This window comes from Lepisosteus platostomus, chromosome 11 (assembly GCF_059453375.1).
Source record: "Lepisosteus platostomus isolate fLepPlt1 chromosome 11, fLepPlt1.hap1, whole genome shotgun sequence".
Lineage (NCBI taxonomy): Eukaryota > Metazoa > Chordata > Actinopteri > Semionotiformes > Lepisosteidae > Lepisosteus > Lepisosteus platostomus.
In genome coordinates, this window is record NC_142621.1 from 30,354,308 (window position 1) to 30,376,476 (window position 22,169).

The 22,169-nt window shown below is 41.0% G+C and overlaps 1 protein-coding gene across 1 annotated transcript in view; it reads left to right on the forward strand.

The window, feature by feature from the left end:
- LOC148652400 (uncharacterized) overlaps positions 1-22,169 on the forward strand; it is a 71,798-nt gene that overhangs the window by 28,012 nt on the left and 21,617 nt on the right. The gene's annotated exons all lie outside the window — the stretch shown is intronic.

Genomic DNA, 22,169 nt, shown 5'->3' on the forward strand with positions numbered 1-22,169 from the left:
TGGGAATGTTTAGAACAAATACAAGGCCAGTAATAATTCAATCATTTTTCCATGTCAGAATGAGGGCAGCATGGTAGCCCTGTGCTTAGTGTTACTGACTCCTAGTGCTGGGACCTGGGGTGCTATCTGTGAGGAGTTTGCATGTTCTCCCTGTGTTCATGTGGGTTTCCCCTGGGTGCTCTGGTTTCCTCCCACAGACATACTGGTAGGTGAATCGTCTTCTGGGAAAACTGGCCCTGGTGCGAGTGTGTGTTTCTATGTGTGTGCCCTGCAATGGACTGGGTTGTACCCTGCCTTGCGCCTGTTGCTAGGGTAAACTCTCCCCCCCCCCCGTAAGCCAGAACTGGAAAAAGCGACTGGAAAATGAATGGAGTGATGCTGGCGTGAGAACAGGGCTCAGACGAGTGAGACTTGAGTCAGGCTAAGCGGGATGGCTGACTGAGCTGAGTGGGAGCACGCTAGGGGTTTTTGTAAGGAAACCCTCCTTCGGCTCGGCTTTCTGCAGGCCGCTGAGATATTCCCCCCCCCCGGCTCCCACTCTGCTCCCACAGGCACGCAGGAGGAGTGATGAGAGCGGAAAGCTGGAGGTTAAATATTGTGATGGGGAAACATGCAGACATCCACTTCTTTGTCTATAATTCATAGAACAAAATGGAACTTGAGATCCCCTTCGCTAGCTCCGACCGCCAACTGGCAGAGCCAGGAGACAGCAGGGAGCGAGTGAGTGCCCTGGCGAGGAGACATGCATGTGGAACTGCAAAGTCTCAGACTACATGATGGAAGCATGGGTGGGGGGGACAAACAGCACAACCTGCCAGCCATTAAAACAACAGAGTGCAAGATCAATAACCTGATTACTGACGGATCAATGATCTTCTCCCCGCCACAGTTTCGGTTCACACATAGAAGAACACCATCCCCTCCCCGCAGATGTGTGGATTTTTGTCATCCAATTTGCAGTCTTGATGCTGCCAAAATAGAATTGCTGTTGTGTTGGGCAATAAAACATGGCATCCTGCATCCTGATCGGGCAGTCTGAGAAACCAAACTTGACTGGGATGCTGGCAGCACAAGGAATTAAGTGGATTAAGAGGAAATTACGGCGATTACACACTGATTTACATTCCATGTCTCTTCTTCAGGAGTAACAAAGCAAAATAATACAGACGTTCTAAGAACACACAAAGGGGTCACTCCTTCCCTATATAAGGGGCCATTATAGCACACCCAGATTCTACCAGGAGACATGCCTCAATGTGTCATCTGAATTACAAAAAAGAAGACAAAACCACTTAAATTATATCAATTGGACCAAACAATTTACAACACAAAACCCCATTACGCCACAAGAATATGATCATTTTTTGTGTATTTATATATAATACACAAACATTTCTAATCACATTTTCCTTCTCAGGATAATATTTATAAACAGCGAAAAGTTTCATAACGCAGGTGTTACACATCTGCAAAGCCAAAGCGAGGTAGAGATATTTAATCTTGGGGAACACATAATGACTTCGCTAGACGGATACGTTCACCAACTGTCAGGAACACAACGCAGGGAAAAGTGAAACAATAAATTGTAAGTTCAATATTTCCTCTTTTTATTAGACCAACGGCTTGACATCCCCCCTTACCGAAAGCCAATTTTTTATTTTCGTATCAGGTTGTACATCGTCGAGGACAACTCTTCCTCTACAAAAGCAGCAGGCACCTGACCCGCCCGCAGACACAACCCGGACAAAGAGCTCTCCTCTCTGAGTCACACCATCACTCCTCCATAAATCGGATAGTCGCGAACCTGAAGCAATAAAATCAAGCTGCGTGTGTAAAATGCATTACTTTGCTAAATCCATTAGCTCAAAAGAAGCACGCACTTTAACAGCTCTGGCAGATACGTATATAGTTTACACTATAGATCTATCGCATCGTATGTAATACAATTTAATAGCATTTTCAGAAAACACTTGGCCATGCGGAGTTAAAGCATTCTCCGTAAAAAAAAACAACAAATGTGGGCCCTCGGGTTCAAAGGCGACGGTCAAACGTTTCCCCCCAGCGGGAGAGGACCGGCACCCGTGTCCGTGCGGTTTCCAGGTGTGTCGCCGGTACAGTACGGTCCGGAAGCGCACAGACGTGGGAGTTCAGTGCGGCTTGACGCAGCGCATCCCCAAGCCCGTCAACAACACGCACACACACGGCGCCCCGATCTCACCACCCGGGGAGAGCAACAGACACACGCAGAGCCCGCTAAGGGTTGCTCAAGTCCAACGGGAAAATGACACATCAAGCAAGTGTCGGGTCTTGAAAACGAAACGCCGGTTTCCTCTCTCTTTCATGCATTGAAATCTGCCCCCCCGATGTTTACCTCATATTGGATGTACTGTTTCCTCCACTCGGGAGTGATATGGGCTGAGAGGTGCTCTGCGAATTTCATGCTGGACGGTTGTCCCGCTGATCGGCTCCTTACTCCCGGTGTTCTCCTGGCTCTGCTCCTCGGAGTGGTGTTTATCACTCGTTTCGATTAAAAATCACCGCTGCCTGCTGTCTTGTCCCGGCTACTGTCGTACTCCCCGGGTTCCCTCTCCAACATATTACACAGGGAAGGGACAGCATACAGCAAACACTCAAGAAACACCTCCCTCTCCCCTCTCAAAGAAGTGGCTAAATGATGTGGTAACTGGTAAAGAGCGGGGAGCTCGAACATCTTTCTTTCGCTGCTCTGTCACCAGCACTGAGGAAAATCCAGTCCGCCGTGACGTCACCGCGCACACTGACAGCAGCACCTTGGCACCGCCTCCGAACGTTAAGGATCCGCGCGTCTGGGATGCACTGCGGGTTGACGAAACAGAACCGCTCCTATTACACGTACAGTAAGTTTACAGAAACAATAATTAAGAGTCAAATAATTCATTTCTATGGCAAAACTCTCTTAGTCACCATCTTTCAAAATAGATCGTGCTTTTGTGGAATCAGTCTAAAGAAGAATGATGCATTCCTGGGCTTAAAGAAATGTCCTACACCAGGGGTTGTCAATCTGTCAAAAAAAGTGTTTTCTAGTTTTTGTTCGACCCGAGCCCAAAGTTATAGAGCTGTTCTGCTCTTTAAATTCACTGCATGACTGTATTACTCCAAGGTGCTTCATAGGCCTCCTGTGCCTTTAGTGAAGTCGACATTTTGAGTAAACAATAGCAGAAGACATTAAGAAAACTAGACACAAAACACACACACAAACCTCCAGGACAAGAGTCTATCATTCTTGTCCTTCACTGACAGTCTAAAGAAAAAGTGTCTTTTTAGTCTTCAAAATCCTCAAAGACATTGAAAACTTCCTCCCAATAGATTTGTTCAGAATTCATCAATATAAATATATTTGCCTGGTGCCCTTATCAGAAGTGACTTAAATGCATTTCCACTTACAGGGCAGGGACTGGAGCAATCTGAAGAACAGTACCTCACTCAGGGGTACAAATGGCACATCCCAATATGAGTCTGAATCATTTCTGCGTCAACAGTGACACAGACCAGAGAGCACAGGTGAGAATAATGGGAAGCAAGTAAACAGTTCAAGTCAAAATACTTTATTCATCCTGGAAGGGGCCATTTAAGCAGCAAGCGGTGCAACATACAACACAAGACAACAACAAAGACAAAACAAGAAAATAAAACATTGCTAAGAAAAAGTATACATAGGTATAACAGTAAATGGACCATAGAAGTAATAATAATAATAATAATAATAATAATAATAATAATAATAATAATAATAATAATAATAATTGCTTACACTTATATAGTGCTTTTTTCTGGACACTCCACTCAAAGCACTTTACAGGTAATGGGGACTCCCCTCCACCACCGCCAATGTGCAGCATTGGCGAAGTGATTGAAAGTAAGAGTGTGCAGTATTAGGAAGGTATTAATACATGCATATTTGTGGGGGGGTGGGGGTGGACCAGAGCTCTGTCCAATACACATCCTTTACACTCATTGTTTGCGAGTCTGATAGCCTCTGGAACAAAGCTAAATCTTTTTTTATTTGTTTGGCACTGTGGACAGCAAAAACGTCTTCCTGAAGGCAAGAGTTCAAAAGGCTAAAGAAGGATGTGAGCTGGGTCTTCGATGTTGGCACAGGCCTTCCTCAGGGTCTGCTGGGCATACAGCTGTGCCAGGGGTCTGAAAGGCTCACCAGTGATTTTGGAGGTGAGGTTTACAACATTGTGGAGGCAGTTTTTGTCCTTTTGACTGAGTGAGGTGAACCAGCAAATACCAGAAAGTTAAAGTACTTTCAATAAAAGACCTATTAAATGTTGAAAGAATTCTATTTTGGACTCTATTTTGGACATAAGAACACAGTTTTCTCAGACCATATAAGCACTGCTAGGATTTCTTCACAATGACATCTGTGTTCTTGATTATCATCATACACAGAGCCCAGATATTTGTAACTGTGCACTATACCAACAGACCAACATGGAGTGTTGTAGGAATGATATTGCTTTTGTTTTTCTGTCAAATTAACAATTATTTCTTTTGTTTTTGACACGATCATCTCAAGGTTAGAAGTACCATACCAGTTGACAAATTTGTCCAGGCTCTGAGAAGAGAGAGATTAATACACTGTCATCAGCAAACTTGATGATATAATGATTTTCATAGCTGCTTCAACAATCATCGGTATAAAAGATGAAAAGGAGGGGAGAAAGAACACACCCTTGTGGTGAACCAGTGGAAGTGCAAATGGAGTCAGATGTCAAACCATTAATAGATACATTTTGTGTTCTATTCGTCAGAAAACTAATGATCCACATGATAAGATGATGATCTAATTTGACTTTTTCAATCAGAATGTGTTGCTACATTGTGTTAAAGGCTGATGAAAAATCAGCGGGGGGGGGGGGGGGTGCACAGCTGTACATAAAGGGTTGTGGGTGTCTGGAACAAGTAGCCCAGCCAAGCTGAAACACTGACCCCTTTCAAGAAATGGCTAAATGAATTCCTCAGATAAACTACTGGCAACCCAATATATGGGTATATGAGGTATGTGGGCTGAATGGCCTTTCGTTACCTTTTCTTGTGTTTAATCTGTGGTGAAGCTACATTCACTCTAAAGTTTACCCAGAAACACATAAAAGACCAGATCAGCTTGTCCATCCATCCATTTTATAACCTTCTTCCAATTCAGGGTCGCAGGGCAGCCAGAGCCTATCTAAGCAAGCAACAGGTGCACGGGCAGGCTAGGATCAGCCCAGCCAGATATAATGGATTCAGTGAAGCAGACATTAGATTCATAGGTTATACGGCCCTCTTGCCTCATACACGAGTACTGCAGGTAGCTTTGATGTTGAGAGTGAGAAAGGCTGCTTTGCAATGCAAGGTGTTAAGCAGATCCATGAAGTTGCCCCCCCCCCTACAAACAGCACAAACGGTAAAACCCACCGCAATCGTTTGTGCTGCGGCCAACTTCATGGAGCAGATGCAAGCTTGTGAGTGTTCACGGCACACTACAATGATATAAATAATGGGGAAAATAAAGCAATCCTTTAAAAATGTACAACATAAGATCTATTGAAATATGTGGTTTATGTCTATCATGAAGGTGAATTTTCTTGAGAAACTGCAACTGCAAGTTAAGCAATTGAAAAGGTGCTAATTCATAAATCCCAGCAGTCAAAACAGTAACGCCACTATTCCATAGCAGTCTTATTCTATTTAATTGCATGTTGACTGTTTCCATACAGTAGACCCTTTGAAGAACAAAGTTGTTTTCCTTTTTTCAAGATGATTTACAGTGTTTAAAAGTCATATACCGTACAATGTTTCCAACGGTGATATACATACTGTATATAACTGTACAAAACTAGTTCATGAGTTATTTATACTGAGTATTTAAACAAACTGCAGAACACATCTGAAATATGTTACCTTGGTGCTCAGGATACATCATGGGTATCCACCCTAAACAAGGTGCAGCGGGATTATAACACAGTAATCTTTGAAAAGAAGACATACAGGAATGTTGAAATGTAAATAACTGTAATGTGCAGTGTAGGAGTGCATTGCTGGTGGGACAAGGTCTGTAGGTTGTAAAATAATTTAATTGACAGATGAAGGCCACATAGGCAGAGTTAGGCCTAACTGAGTTAGTAGTGACTGGGGGTAGAAACTGCATTATAGGAACAATAGTCTGAAAGCCAGTAGTCATCCTTTATCACAGAGCGGAAGTCTGGTGTTCCTAATCAGCTTCACCCGACTTATCACCTATTACAGCTTTTCGCTCTTTGTTAAGGATTATACATCATTTAAAATGAACAGTAGTCATTTCAGGAGCTGTTTTAATCCCACTTCTACATATTTTGTCATGGTAGCACTTACAGTATAAAATGCTTGAAATGGGAGCACTGAGCAGTGCACACCTACTGCAGGTTTCTATGAATCCCAAAGGACTAAAAGGTCATTTATTTGTCTTTCCTCTTTAGAACTGTAAATGGTCACTTAGACCAATTATTCTCTTAACTAAAGAAACCTAACTCTCCTAGGTCAAAAGGTGATGATTGAATGAGGTAACTAGAAACCTTCCTGGTATGATGCCCACAATAATGGAATGTGAAAGATTGACCTCACATGCTGACGTGACTCAGAACACAGAACCATCAGTATGACACAGTGCAGGAATTTCACTGACAGATTGTACCGTGTGGATAGGAAGTATGGCAAAGGGTCTAATGATACGAGCAGTTAGAGACACATTCAAGTCCCAAGACAGCAGTTTATACTGTTTAAGAGGATTCTTGTTTTGTTATTTGAGGCTTTTCAAGCTCTCTTGCCCCTTAAACAGAATTGTGGTGACTTCATCTTGGATAACCACATTGCTGTTTTTTCTGATTTTTCCAGTCATTTTCATCCAGTATTTAAGCAACGTGATTGTCACTAGGAATATTTATAAACAAGGTTAATGGCCAGACTGAATCCATTTAATGTGTCAGAGCATTTCTCATGAAGAGATGGAGGGTATGTACAGTAACACTCTACCGTGTGAGTCTGGTGAAAATCTACCAGGATCTGTCACTCAGTCTGTGGTAATGCCGCCAGAGAGCTCCGCATCGATCACTCACTTCAGTAAGGATTCAAAATAGCAGTACTGAAGCTGAAAGGTACTGTGCGGTTTAACATCGTTTAAAACTGAAATGAAGAGCAGACTCTTAACTCTTATTGAGAAATGGAATTCAGATTTCACTTGTTAATTCCTTATGAAAACCTATTGTGTTACCATAACTCCTTGCTGGTAAAATAGAAAAAAGGTATGCCTGCTTGTTCCATCCCTCTTCAAAGCTTTGGGTAAAGAAGTACCTCCTGTTCTCAGTTCTAAATACACAGAGTGAGCTTGGGGTTGGTACCACATACCTCTGGTTCATATCCCCAGTCTCAAGAACACCTTCAGAACATTAGATGCAATGCAGACTTTAAAGCAAGGCAAGCAAGAGCTGAGAAGAGTAAGCAATGCGTCTGTCATGTTTCTTTTATATCTGTCAAGCGTAAAGGCAATGGATCAAAAGGAATTTACTTTCGTAATCTCAACTCCTATCCGTTTACGTTTTCCTTCTGCCCGTTTGACTGGACTAAGGTTCTCTAACAGACACAAAAGACATAAGCATGGGAGAAAAACAGCCTACAGAAAGAATTGTGGCTGAACCTCATTAAAGAAATTGGATCCATAAATACGCCATTCCCTTCAAGTCCAGCAACTTTTATTTTAATGGATTGTGTTCAACCTAAATAGGCTTTACAGTTGGCTGCTTACAGTACGTCTCAGTTTCAGGGAGCATCCTCTGCAGAGTTCTGCAACACGCAAGGAGTTCTGTCAGTTTTCCTGGGCCGCTTCATGTACGGTAGCTGAGCAGAGTACAAAAATAATGACCACGTCCAAGAACAATTACTGTACCTATTAGCCCTTCAGAAATCAGACGACCTAGTTTCTGCATTTAAAACTGTATCATCCAGTGAAAATATTTCTCTCTGAGCTAATCTGTTGATAGCACATAACCCACTTTCACTCTAAAGTATGAACATGTACAGTAGGTGTGTGACATTCCAACATTTGAGGAGACTATTACAGCAGACCTGCCACTAGAGGCCGGTATATCATCTGTCATTTACAGACAGACACACTGGGTGATAATTACACTACCGATGACTCACCAATGTAGGATACTGTATATAAAGAGCCTAATGGTGTTAGCTGGCGGTTGGATGTTTGATATACTGTATGTCTAGGGAGGAAAGGCTGCTGAGGAATCGGCTTACTGGAAAGACCTGCACAATCTCTGAAATAAAGCCTCTTGTACTCTGCGGTATCACTATTGTGAGTTTATATGCGTTCAGATCCCTGCAGCCACCTTAGTTGAGGTTGGGGTCAGTCACAAGGTGTATTTGCCTTTACCAGATGGAGTGACAACAGCATGCAGGTCAACAGCAATGGAAGAAAAAAATTCTCTGCTATACAATTTAAACATAGAAGAGGCGGAAGTGATTTAGATACCATACTGTAAGTACTCAAGATTAATAAGTTCCCAGGGACCAATGATGTCTTATTAATTGTGCACTAAGAAAGCAGATGTTATTCAGAAGCCACTGATGTATTCCAACAGTAGCTCAAGACAGGGATACCCTAGGACTGCAGAACTGCTGATTTAATACTCATATCCAGGGTGAGAAAACTGAAGCATGTAAATACCACAGTTAGTCTGATTTAATGGTACAGTATACCAGTCAGCCTGATTTAATTGTAATGGAAGGCAATGAAAACAATTACTAAAACTGAACTATCGGATCACCTTTATGGAAATGATATGAATTTAGAAAAGGTTGGTCTACCTAAACCAACTTGTAAATAGTTCTTTGATATGGTGTATTCAGACTTTCAGAAGTGTTTTGCTAAAGTTCATCATAAAATGTTCATTTTCAAATTACTAGCTGGCTGTCATGGAAATGTGAGGGTTTGGATTGAGATTCAGTTGACAAATGAAAAAACTATACAGATAAGGGGTAAATACTCAAATTAGGTTGGAGTAATTAGTGCAGTACTTGGCATACTGCTTTTCTTAATATATATCAACGATCTAGATTGTTATAATTAGTATAACTTAGTAAACAAGTCAAGTTTGCAGTTGATACCAAATTAACACGATTTAGCAAACACTGTAGAAGCAGCACATGAAATTCATAAAATATTTGGACAGAATTCAAGACTGGGCAAACTCCTGAAAAATGATGTGTAAAGCAAACAAGTGCAGGAGTTTGCATGCAGGTAACAAAAACATTATCTATAACAAAAAATGAAAAGTGCTGAGGTAGAAGAGGCTTCCTATGAAAAATACTACAGTCTGTTTATTCTGACATCCTTTAAATCTAGACAATGTGTGGAAGGGATGGTCTCGTGTTCTTTGTGCATTTGTAGTTAAATGTTTTTTTTTAACGATGCAATTTTTAAGTAGGGATTGGGAATTTTATCACCATCTGATCGAAAAGATATTGCTAGTCTGGAATCAGTCCAGTGAAAAGCAACCAGATGCATTTCAGGGCTTAAGGGCATGTTCCACACAGACAGGCTGAAGGAACTGGACCTTTTTATGTTGAAAAGAGAAAATTACAAAGAGACCTCATCCAACTATTCAAAATCTTTAAAGATATTGACAAAGTTAGCCCAGCAGACTTGCTCATAATGAACAGTGAAACAAACCAGAGGGCACAACTGGAAACTACATGGAAGTGCATTTAAAACTGAAAAACTTAAAACAGGAAGCACGTCCTTACCCAAAGGGTTGTGGGGGTATGGAACAAACTACCAAATTTGGTGGTGGAAGCCAACACTCTGGCTTCCTTCAAGAAATGGCTGGATTTTTAACTACTACAAATCGAATGCACTAGATGTGCTGAACGGAACCTATCTTGTATTCTTATGTAATTTCTGAACAATTGGGTGTGTACAACTGTTGGCTTCTGTTTTTATTAATCAAAAGACATTAAGGCTGGACAAGATCCTTGGAACAATAAGTTGCTAACTACCAATATGCCAGATGTGCCAAATGTTCTTCTCTGTAACCTTTCTTATGTTCTTAAATATTCAATACGACTCTCATCAGCTGAGGGCTGATTTATTACATGCTCTCGGAAAGTTACTGGATAGGTACTGTGTTGCTTTGGTGATTTTCTTTTTATAATTTTTATGACCCAACCTGCTACTACCTGAACCACCTTTTGTCTAGGTTCTGTACTGCTTTCAGTGCATAACTGGCTGGTTGTTCTTCTAATTCTTATACCACAGTCCAGGGATGCTCACCCTCAGTTCTCATTGTCTGGAATCAAATTTCTACATCTGCTCAAGTAATAAGCAGCTCTTCATCTGGAAGTAATGATAATGTGATGAATACTCCATGTCATCAATTTCAACTTCCTATACTGTACACCTTAACAAAAAAACTGTCACTGGCTAAACTGTGCTCACTCCAAGACTCACACTGACGCCCCTCTAGACTGCTTGTAGTTTTGGAGACACTGGATATGTGAGACCTCAGTTTTGTCACAGCCCTGTTGTTACGCCCCACACTCTTCCTCGCAAATCCCATTCCATTCCTGTCACACCCCACACTCTCCCTCGGCAGCGGCGTTGCATTCCCAGAACCACTGTTTCACAATCTCATTCCTAATTTAACCCATCACATTCCCACATGCACTAGATTCCACAACTTCTCACTCCCTAACCAATTCTCCAACCACACCCCTTTCCTTTCAGTATTTAAACTCCCCTCACCCATCTACCCATGCTTACTATTGAGAAGCCTCTTGTAGTATTCTCCTGTGTGTTTCCAAGCCTTTTGACTGGTCTCCTGTTACTAAATCTTTGCTCCCGCCTTTTGACCATGCCTTATGGATTTTGTTTTTGGATTGTCTTTTGCATATCTCTTGTTACTGGACCCTTTGCCTCCCTAATTGACCAAGCCTCTGGATTTCGTCTTTTGGATTGTCCCTTTGCTACTCTGTGTTCTGTGGGATTAATGTTTACGCATAAGGATCCTCCTATTCTACCAATAGGTTCCCTGACACCTGTTGTCTTTCAGTCTAAAGGTCTGTGCATCTGGGGTTAATATCTAGTTTTCAAGAGGTCCTTCTCAGAAGTGAGCCACCTGGAAATGGTGCTGAGTAGTTACTTGAGGGAAAGCTAATTCTGCAATGCATGATGTCATGAAAGCAGCTGTTCTCCAAACTGCTGAAATTGTTTGTTTTATTTTTCTCCGTTCAACATGGCTTTTCAAACAGGGGCTGATGGACAAGATCAGCACTAAATTCCCACTGATCTTTCAGTTCCTCAAATCTAGACATGAGCTTTGACGGCATGACCCATTTTACGCAGGATGACTCACTTCTGTAGACAATGCACTTTGGAAAGTGACATCCTGTCATTATTCTTAAAGTCAAATTCATTCCAGTCAGAACTCCTGAACCATGAAAGTGTTCCAGATGCTCACCTAACAGGGTAACGTGTTCATTTCAAATATCTTTAAAAGCCATCTGAAATGATGCGTGTGTGCATTAAATTGCAGGTAGCAATTAGAGCAAATTTTCATCAATTGCCTTGTCAAATCAGAGTTGTATTTTACAACAGGAGGCCAGGGAGGCCTGGCTGGTTGTTTCTACAATGCCACTGAAGACTCAATAATGCCAATACGCATAACGCAACATGGAGAGTTCACAATGCAATATAAAGACCGAATTACTGAGTGAACAAACAAGAGCAAATTTAAGTAACTATACAAGGAAGGAGAAGTCAAGATCACATTTTGCTTACTACGTTCCAGTATCAATTGCTTAGCCAATATATTTATTTTTAACACATTTAGTTGTCTGGCCTCTGTCTGTGTGAAATAATAGTATAGAATATATTATATTATAGTAAGGCAAAGATCTGGAAAATGGTATAAAAACATTTTAAAGACCCTTAACAATCAAGCTTTTTACGCATGAGGAAGTCATTTGTTAAGAAGTGGAAGGCACTCAGACACTACCTAGGTCAGGCTGTTGTCACGATTGTAGTCCCTCCTCCTTAAGGGCGCTCCGGCTCTTGCATTTCGGACCTGATTTTGTACACCTGCCCCTTTTTCCAGCCTTCTTCCTGTCCCCCTTAAAAGACAATCACCCACTCAGTTCGGCGCTCTGCATCTGATTCCCATAGCCTGCGAGCCCGGGACCTATAATCATCTGGCTCCGTTATGCTTTTAAGTTTCTGTTTCTGTTCCTGTTCCCCCTGCCGGTTCCGACCCGGTTCCTGTTTTTAACCTGTCTGTTCTCGGATGGACCGCCCGGCTTTGGACTTTGCCTGTTTTTTGATACCCTGTTTCCATTACCTCTGGATTGTTTGCCCCGGACTCACCCCCCTGGACACCTGCGCAGTTTGGACATGCCTCCCCGTATTCATTCCCGATTCCTGCGAGGCTTTTTCCCCTGTGTTTCATACTCAACCCCGGATTGTGTCGTCCGCATAGGGTCTGAAAAAAAAGAACTGTTCGTTACAGCTGTTCCTCCAAACTGGGAAGTTTGGCAAGAAAGTAACTGATTAGGCATGCCACTGTGAGGCCAAAGGTGACTTTGAAAGAGTTACAGAGTTCAGTGGCTGAGATTGTACAAAATGACTATGGGTCAACAATATCCTGATCACTCCACAAAGGAGAGATGTAGGGACCTGAAACAATCATCTCAAATCCCACATGAGATTTCCAGGAAAACACCTCAGTGATACTGCAAACATGAAGCAAAATATTTTGTGGTCAGAAAATTTAACATTTTTATAATCACATTACATTTCTCATCAGCAGGTCTATTAATAATAATAATAATTGCTTACACTTATATAGTGCTTTTCTGGACAGTCCACTCAAAGTGCTTTACAGGTAATGGGGACTCCCCTCCACCACCACCAATGTGCAACATCCACCTGCATGATGCAACAGCAGCCATAGTGTGCCAGAACGTTCACCACACATCAGCTATCAGTGGAGAGGAGAGCAGTATAATGTAGCCAATTCATAGAGGGGGATTATTAGGAGGCCATGATTGGTAAGGTTCAATGGGAAATTTGGCCAGGACGCTGGGGTTACACCCCTACTCGTCTCGAGAAACGCCCTGTGATTTTTAACCACAGAGAGTCAAGACCTCGGACCTCATTCGAATGACGGCACCTGTTTTACAGTAGAGTGTCCCCGTCACTATACTGGGGCATTAGGACCCACATGGACTGCAGGGTGAGCGCCCCCTGCTGGCCCCACTAACACCTCTTCCAGCAGAAACCTTAGTTTTTCCCAGGAGGTCTCCCATCCAGGTACTGACCAGGCTAACACCTGCTGAGCTTCAGTGGGTTGCCAGTTGTGAGTTGCAGGGTGATATGGCTGCTATTAAGACTAATAACTAACAATAGACTAATAAGACTGGGAACATAGATGGAGCAAAGTAATGGAGTAAAACCTGCTCTACCAAAAACTGGGAATCAAAAATCACCTCTTTAGGACAGTGATCCAAAGCTAGATTGAAGGAAAGTGAATGTCTTGAAGTGAATGAGTGGACCATTACTGACATTACTCCTGTTGAGAATCTGTGGAAAGACTGCTGTGCATAACCAATCCCCAAGTAACTTCAGAGAGTTTGAGAAAATCTGCAACGAAGAATTGCGTCCAATTTCTCCAAACCAATGAGCAAAGTGGGTAGAGACCCAAAAAGTAATTGTTTGCTCTTGGCTATAATTGCTGCCAAAGGTGCTTCCACTAAATACTGAGTTCATAGTTCTAAATACTTATGCAATTAAATCTCTTTAGTTTTTGCTGGCATTTATTGTAACCTATCTTACCTTTATTATTCTTCCGTTTGACCTTTTGGGTTTTGAATAAAATATTGTATACATAAAAATGTGTATGCCTCATTTTATAAGGCATTGTATGATCCTATTGAATATTTTCATTACTTGAACACTAACAGGTAATGTGAATAAGCAATGCAGAAACTTGTATTCAAACTGCATGGTGACTTGCAGGACTGCTTCGTATGATAATTGGCAGGTGTTGCGATGTGCCATCTTTTCTTTCCTTTCTCTTTTACTTTCTTCCTATCCCTCTGTTCCAGGTCAGAACCACACCCCAAGTGTCACAGATTGAGTGTACGGTAATTGATGAACATCTAGGCACAAACAGTGTGTGATTCAATCTGTGGAGATTTCTATCACTTGCTAAGTATGTTATGGAGAGAGCGCCTTAAGACGTATAGTGGCCACAGGGCAAATGAGAGATTTTCTTGTACAGTACCTTTTGGTTTTCTTTCCAGGGGACAAGCTTAACAAACAGTTGCTTAACAAACTTCAGTCGAGCATTGCTGGAGTCCAGGAGAAGGGTCCTCATGTTGACTGCTTTGTGCTTTATTGGAGTAAGTTTGTCGGTAAGATTAATGAATATTTCATGCCCACTTTTTATTCTGCAAAGTACTTCTTGTTTAATATAAATATTTCAGCTTTTTGATTTACTATAATCTCTATTGGCTGTATCTTACTTCATCCCTGTGTTCATTCTTTATCTATATGGTAATTTATATTATAATAATTATACCGGGGAATTGTTAAAAATCTCTATAGTATCTCTACAGGTTGGTGTGCTAGTAAGTTTCTTATTTCTATACAGATTTTTCTGTAAGTACTTTTATTATTTTATTATTTCTACAGTGACTATGATCATCACATTTTGCACACACCGATGTATTTATTTTTTTAGATTTATTTTGTTGTCTTTTGTTTTTACAACTATTCTGATGTCTGTTTTTGCTTGTCTTGGGCTGGACTGCTGTAACAATTCAATTTCCCTACGGGATTAATAAAGTCTTACAGTATCTATCTATCTTACTGCTGGAAAACAAAATCATGTGTTTTTGAATGGCGTATCCCCTCTCTGGCATTGACACCATGGTTGCTCGCCCAGTTAAAGACCCTTGTAACCCAGACTATGGAAATGAGAGGTCACAGTCCTCTAGAAGAGTAGGTGGTGTAGTCAGAATAAACTTTACCCTTTTTATTATGTAAAGCTGTAGTGTTACTGCTACACAAACACTCAAATTTGATAAATTCACTAATATAACTATAACGCTTATCTGGCCGCCATTAATAGACAGCGATTTGTCAGAAGACGTCTAGGTAGAAGTTTCAAATTAGGAAGCTTTGAGAAGTGAGAGGTTTAGTTTCAACTAGAATAAACTTTTTCCTGTTCAAACAAGGGAAAAGCGCTGTGTCACCAAAGACGCTTTACAATTCAAAACTGTTGAAGGCGAGCTGATACATCGCCCCCAGCAAGGACACTGGAAATACAGTTTAAACCAGCCCAACTACTGTCTTCCCGAAAGACTTTTGAAGTGTACAGTAGACCCACCGGTGCCTTTTCCCTTTATGACTGCTTTCGAAATGAGCTGTTTTAGTTCATTTCTGATTGGCCTATTAGTTTTTGGCCAGGTGTATTTGAATTGTTCAGTAAAGATGTACTGTATATTGTGCTGATCACTCCTTTCACTCAAAAGTAACTTATGCTCAAGTGTTTGCCAATGGAATCAAGCATCACAGTTAGCTACAGTAGATTATATTGACATTGCAAAGACTGCACACAGTAATAACTACCCACTTTGCTGCAATATAAGACTAGTTGATGGAAAAATTAGTAAAGCAATTCTGAAATATTTAAGATTATTTTCAGGCCTGTGTATAATCCTAGCAATTTATGTGTTTAAACATTATGTCTTTAACCAGGGCCGTAGCTGTAACTAGTGCGTGTTATAGCGAATTATAAAAAACTAAGGGTTGTCAATGCTGTCAAGGAACACCGACAGCTGTGATCTTAACAGGGGTCGTGCGTTGGAAGAGTTGGGACCCTGAGAGACTCTACAGAGCAGGTTCATACATGACACCTGGACTGATGACATGGTCTTACAGTGTCACACAGATCTGAATAGGCCAGCTTCACTTTATTATAGCGCGCTGGACAAGTCAAAAGAAATTCGACTTCTCGGCTCTGTTGTAATGCAACAGTAGCCCCATTACTGGGCCGCGAAAATAATTTGAAGACGAAGGCAAACACAACACAAAATAGAAAGGGATTGTAGCTTTTTATCAAAATTGAGTCACGAACTGAATCTAGAAAGAAGAAAAAGAAGAAAGAGGAGGATCGTGGAGCTGTAAATTCATTCATAGAATTGTCATCGCCGTCATCATCATGATTAAATAATAATGTTGCTCGGTTAAACTAAGTTATCATAGGAATAGGTAAATCGGTAGATGTTGGTTCTCGTTATTGTATATTTTCATACTTGAGGCTTAGGCCCTGTTATTGTTGTTTTATTCAGTTAAGCAGTTTAAAATATTTTGAGTTATGTAGAATTGTCTATTTCAGAATGTTAACAAAATGTTCTGAGTTTTCTGATTGGTTACGGGATAACGTTACGAGGAAGAAGGGAGAGATCAGAAAGGACACTCGGCTATAATTTACAACAGGAGTCAATGTGATTCTTCAGCAATAAAATGGAAAAAGAAAATCCGTCTCCATCCAGTTCCCATACTTAAAGGCAGTGTTTAACCACCATCGCACGAACCCTACATTTACAGTACTATGAAGAGCGCTTGCTTTGTAACTTGCCTGGTGTCCTGGGACCTGCCTATGAAAATATCGATTACTACCACACGTGATTACTCCCAGGGGCATCAAAACATTCGTCAATTTTCTAACCGCTTCTTCCAGTTCAGGGTCGCGGGGGAGCTGGAGTCTGTCCCGGCTAGCAGCGGGTGCAAGGCGGGGTACACGAGACGAACACAGACGCCCTGGGTTAATTGCAACGATATTTTGGATGTAGCGCATAGCTGCGTATTCAATTGGGGACTAGTTAATAAGGTGCTGATGTGGATATCATGTCCAGCTTTGAGCTCAATTTGCAACGAAAAACAACGAGCAGAACACATATAATTACACATTAATTATTTTTTTCTGGCTAATGTAAGTATATACGTTCCCTAAATTTAATGTTATTTTTAATTTAAGAATTATGTTCAATTATACCAGATAAGCGTACCTAACTACTAATACGATGCTCAATTGCAATTAGTCACGAGTCAAACGAGAACAGCAGCCGCGGGTTTGAGTTTGAACATGTATTATAAGTGCTTTTATTTCCATTGATAAAGGATCCAGATTCATATGGAGATCCTCCAGAGGAATAATTGAACACATCGCTATTTTGGTTTTATGTAGAAGTAACGTTTGTGTCTGCAAGAATATACATGTAAGTGTTGTACAATTTTAGGGGCTACGTTTTTGCACTCCATCTAAGAGGTTTTTTTATTTTATTTTTGTGGATCTTCTACTTTTGAGGTAGTTAGATAAGTAAGTTACTATACATGTACAGTATGTGGAACGATGACTGGAGAAAAGCATGTACTGCAGATTCCTTACAGCGGAGTTAGTAAATCGTTACGAAAAGCACCAGCTAATGTCCAATAGCGTTGACAATTTTATTTCTTAAACAGAATTAACTCATTAGAGTAGATTGCGTCTACTAACAAAAAAAATAAATTGCAGCGCTAAAAACGCAAACCAGTTGGAGACGACTGCCACAGATCTTTCAGGTCATTTCAGTTCATTCCTGTTCCTCTGACCTTTTGAGCTTTCTGAATTTTAAATAATCACCTTTAAAAACATGACGATAATTTTTTTTTCTTTAACGTACCCTTCCATTTGCCTGCACAACTTATTCTCCGTACCCCCCAAAGCCCCAGTATCCCTTCTTTTTCCTAAGAAACACAAATGCAGACTTCCATCACAATAAAAAATATATAACAATTTAATTAACACCCAGATGTGAGAGAATACATTGAAGTCTTTCACCCCGTTTGAAAATAGTTGGTAGGTCCTTTTTCCAGGCAATAAAGGCCCACGGGGAAGGGGGGGGCACCATGTTTCTCGACCACCCGGCACTGGACGTGATGTTGTCACGCTCCGACCGGCCTATTACCCCGGTACTCATGTGGAAAGCGGTCTGAATGGTCCTGGGAGCCCAATGGAAGGAACTACATTACTTGCCCCTACCTGGGATTGAACCCAGAACTTTCCGGTCAAAAGTCAGAAGCCAGACGCCCGACGACATTGCCGTCTGAGATACCACGTCTCCGCTTAAAAATGTATTTCTTTCATTTCAGTTTTCTTCGCTCCCCAGGATATCTGAAAATTCACTATTGCATACACTAAAGGCATTACTGTACAGTACATGCATTAGCTGTAGTAATACAGCTACTAATAAATATAGACATTCAAGTTAATTGTGAATAAATTACACTTTCAGTAACAAACACGTGTATTGATAAACTTCATTATGAATAATTGCGGTGTGTTTGAAAAACAATTTTACCTAAATATAACAGTAATTTTCAGGCTACGGATGCGTAAGTTCATCAGTGACGATGTTATTTACACTGTATTCGAGAAAGTTCTGATGTGATCTAGTGTTCAGCTTAGTACGGTAGTAAGTTGCTTAAACCATATGAAAGATGGTTTAAACTAGTGCCGGACTTCAGTCATATCTAGAGGGCAGCAGCTGTTACTTTGGGTTCGTTGCAATTGAGAACAGGTTTAGTACTGTAACGCTTACGGCCGACAGGCACTGTGTAAGAGCCGGCGTACCAGAGCAGGTGACGTCACCGCCCTTCCCTGTGATAGCAGGACCACAGCTATTGGGTTGTAAAGAGATCTCTCTTTGGCTCACCGAGCTGGGTCCCTGAGCCCCAGTTGCGTTACAGTACGGTGCTGCAGACTAATTCAAGCGGACAATTGGTCTGAAGGTAGCGCGCTAGTTTAACACGAAGCTACGGGTTAAACTCCGGTTAATACGTGCTTCCGGTTCGTTGCAATTGACTCGCAACGATTTTCAGTGCAAATTATCGCAGAATCCTGTTAACTTGCCGGTATGTGTTTGGACTACGGGAGGAGAGGAAACTCACACAAACAAGGGGTGAACATACAGACTCCACACAGATAACAGCCCAGCTCTGGGACTGAACCCCATGCCACCCGCGACAACACCTAACCAATAATCTGTTTTAACATTATACCTTTGTTAAGTATTAAAAACTTTCTACAAAAAAACTACAAGCAGAGGTCGGAAAGTATTGAACTAAAACGCCCCAATACCTGGCCCATAGCATTTACAAATACCAGCTAAGCATCCAGAACATTTACTGTAAAGACGCATAAAATAAATATGTAGAAACATTTATCACGAGCAAGTAAAGACGCCTTGAGAAGTGAGAGATTTAGTTTCAGCTAGAATAAACCGTTTCCTGTGCAAACGAGGGAAAAACGAAGCGTCACCGAAGCTACTTTACAATTGAAAACTGTTGAAGGCGAGCTGATACTGTACAACACCAGACCGACATCGCCCCCAGCAAGGACACTGGAAATACAGTGCAAACCAGCGCAACTGCTGTCTTCCCGAAAGACTTTTGAAGTGTACAGCAGACCGGTGCCTTTTTACTTTATGACTGCTTTCGAAATGAGCTGTTTTAGTTCATTTTTGATCGGCATATCGTTTTTGGCCAGGTGTATTTTCATTTTTTAACGTGCCCGTTGCTGCTTACACTCAAAAGTAACTTACGGGCGAGTGTTTTACCAATGGAATCGAGCATCACAGCTAGCTACTGTAGCTCATATTGTATTGCAGTGAGTGCATCTGAGCAGTATTAACTACCCGCTTTACTGCAATATAAAACTAGTTGATGGAAAAATTAGTAAAGCAATACTGAATACAGTGCAAACCAGCGCAGCTACTGTCTCCCGAAAGACTTTTGAAGTGTACAGTAGACCGATGCCTTTTACCTTTTTGACTGCTTTCGAAATGAGCTTATTTTAATTCGTTTTTGATCAGCCTATTAGTTTTTGGCCAGGTTTATTTCAATTTTTCAGTACAGATGCACCGTATTCCGTGCTCATCGCTTCTTGAACTCAAAAGTAACTTATGCTCAGGTGTTTACCAATGGAATCAAGCATCACAGCTAGCTAGATCATATGGAGATTGCAAAGAGTGCACCTGTGCGGTATTATACCCGCTTTGCTGCAATATAAGACTAGTTGATGGAAAAATTAGTAAAGCAATACTGAAATATTTAAAATATTTCTTGCCCGGCCTGTGGATATTCCTAGCGTCTTATGTCTTTAACCAGGGCCATGGCTGTTAATAGCGCGTATTAATAACGATGTGTCGATGTTGTCAAGGAACATTGACAGCTGTGATCTTCAGTGGGGTGTTAAGTGAACAGCTGGAAGAGTTGGGACCCTGGGGGAATCCCAGGGCAGATTTGTACTTGGGCTCATTACATCACCTTACGGGACCACACGGATTTTAATGATGCAGCGCGCTGGACACGTTAAACAAATTCGTCAGCACTGCATAGCGGTGACGTAATAAACACGCCGCTGATGGGTAGCGGCGGTATTTACCGTGAAAATCATTTGAAGACGAAGGCAAACACAACACCAAGTAATATACGACTGTAATTCTTATTACTATGGATCCACGAACTACATCTTCAAAGAAGAAAAAGAAAAAAGAGGATTATTATGGAGCTGTAAGTTCATTAATAGAATTGCCATCGCCGTCATCATCAATACTAAATAATAATGTTGCTCTATTAAACTAAGTATCTTAGGAATATAACAGCTACGTGTACAGTTAAAAGTTAAGTATTAAAATGGCCGGCAATGTATTTATATTGGAGGTTGGTGTAATACACAAATTAAAGCTTCTAAAAATAATCTCACCTATTTTGTTGACTTCTAAATCTTAGAAGTCTGAAATGACATCTGAAATGACGTTATTAGTATGATGAGCCCTAGCTTTCTGTTAGCTGTTCTGTGCAGAACAAAACAGGCAACATTTTCAAGAAGTAATTGTAAATTAGAAAATACATATTCTCTAATCCACATCCTTTTTATGTCGATTTTATATTGATTTAAGTTCTCGTTAACCACTGATGTTAACATCAATGCTTTTAACATCTTTTTAAAAAAGCGATTTTTATTTTGTTAGAATATACCCAGGAGACTGCAACTAAACTCATTTGTCTATATCAGTTTCAGGCAGGCAACATGTCTAGTGCTGTGTTCTCATGTTTAGAGCTGTGTTTGTCTGACATTGCTCTTATGTTTCTTGTATTGTATTGGATTTTATGGCCATCAATTAACTACAGAAACTTAAGTTTAATTATAATCTTAAGTGGGCATCAAGATGGCACAGTGTTTGGCATTGCTGCCCTACGGCCCTGCAGCTATGGGCTCATTTCCAGACCCGGGGAGCTATCTGTGTGGAGTTTGTATGTTCTTCTGTAATCTTAACTGCTAAAGTGTTTAATGCATACCTTTAAACTTCATTTCCGTCTTCAAGTACTGAATGACATTCTCTGTCATGTACCACCGTTCACTGCTATACTGTTCTCTTTCATGAGACCTAAATAACGGTCATTATTTGCTTTTGGAAAGCCATGCCTTAAAACGGTATAGACAGATTTACATCATCCTTATTAAATTGATCCTTTACCGCAGCCAAGACAAAAAAAAACTTAACAAATGCTACCAACAAAAAATAGTTCGCTAATTCCTCCAAGCACCTCACCCAGCTGTTTCTTGGAAGAAGACGGTATCAGATTCAACAACCTGGCTGGATGGCTTCTTACAGTATCCCACAACTATTTGTATAAAAAGTAACCTACTGGATTTGACTACCAGTATTTAAGTCTTCTAAAAAATAAGACCAGTTCCCCCCAATGCACATATCTGTAATACCACTTTTATTACATGACCTCTATCTGGGAGATCACCCCTCTTACCAGTACCCTCTGCTTATTAGCTTTTTATTTAATCCAAGTACGTCCGTTACCTCTCAGGAGGAGCTTTATCAAAAGTCTTCTGAACATCTTAAGTAGGGTTCGTATTCATTACTGGAGTAGTTTGCTCAAAGGCCTGTTGACAAGTTAAAGAAGACCTACCTTTTCAAAAATTGTGTTGAGACAATTTCCGCAGACGTCTTGCCAGTTATTTTAAACTACAGCTCACCGT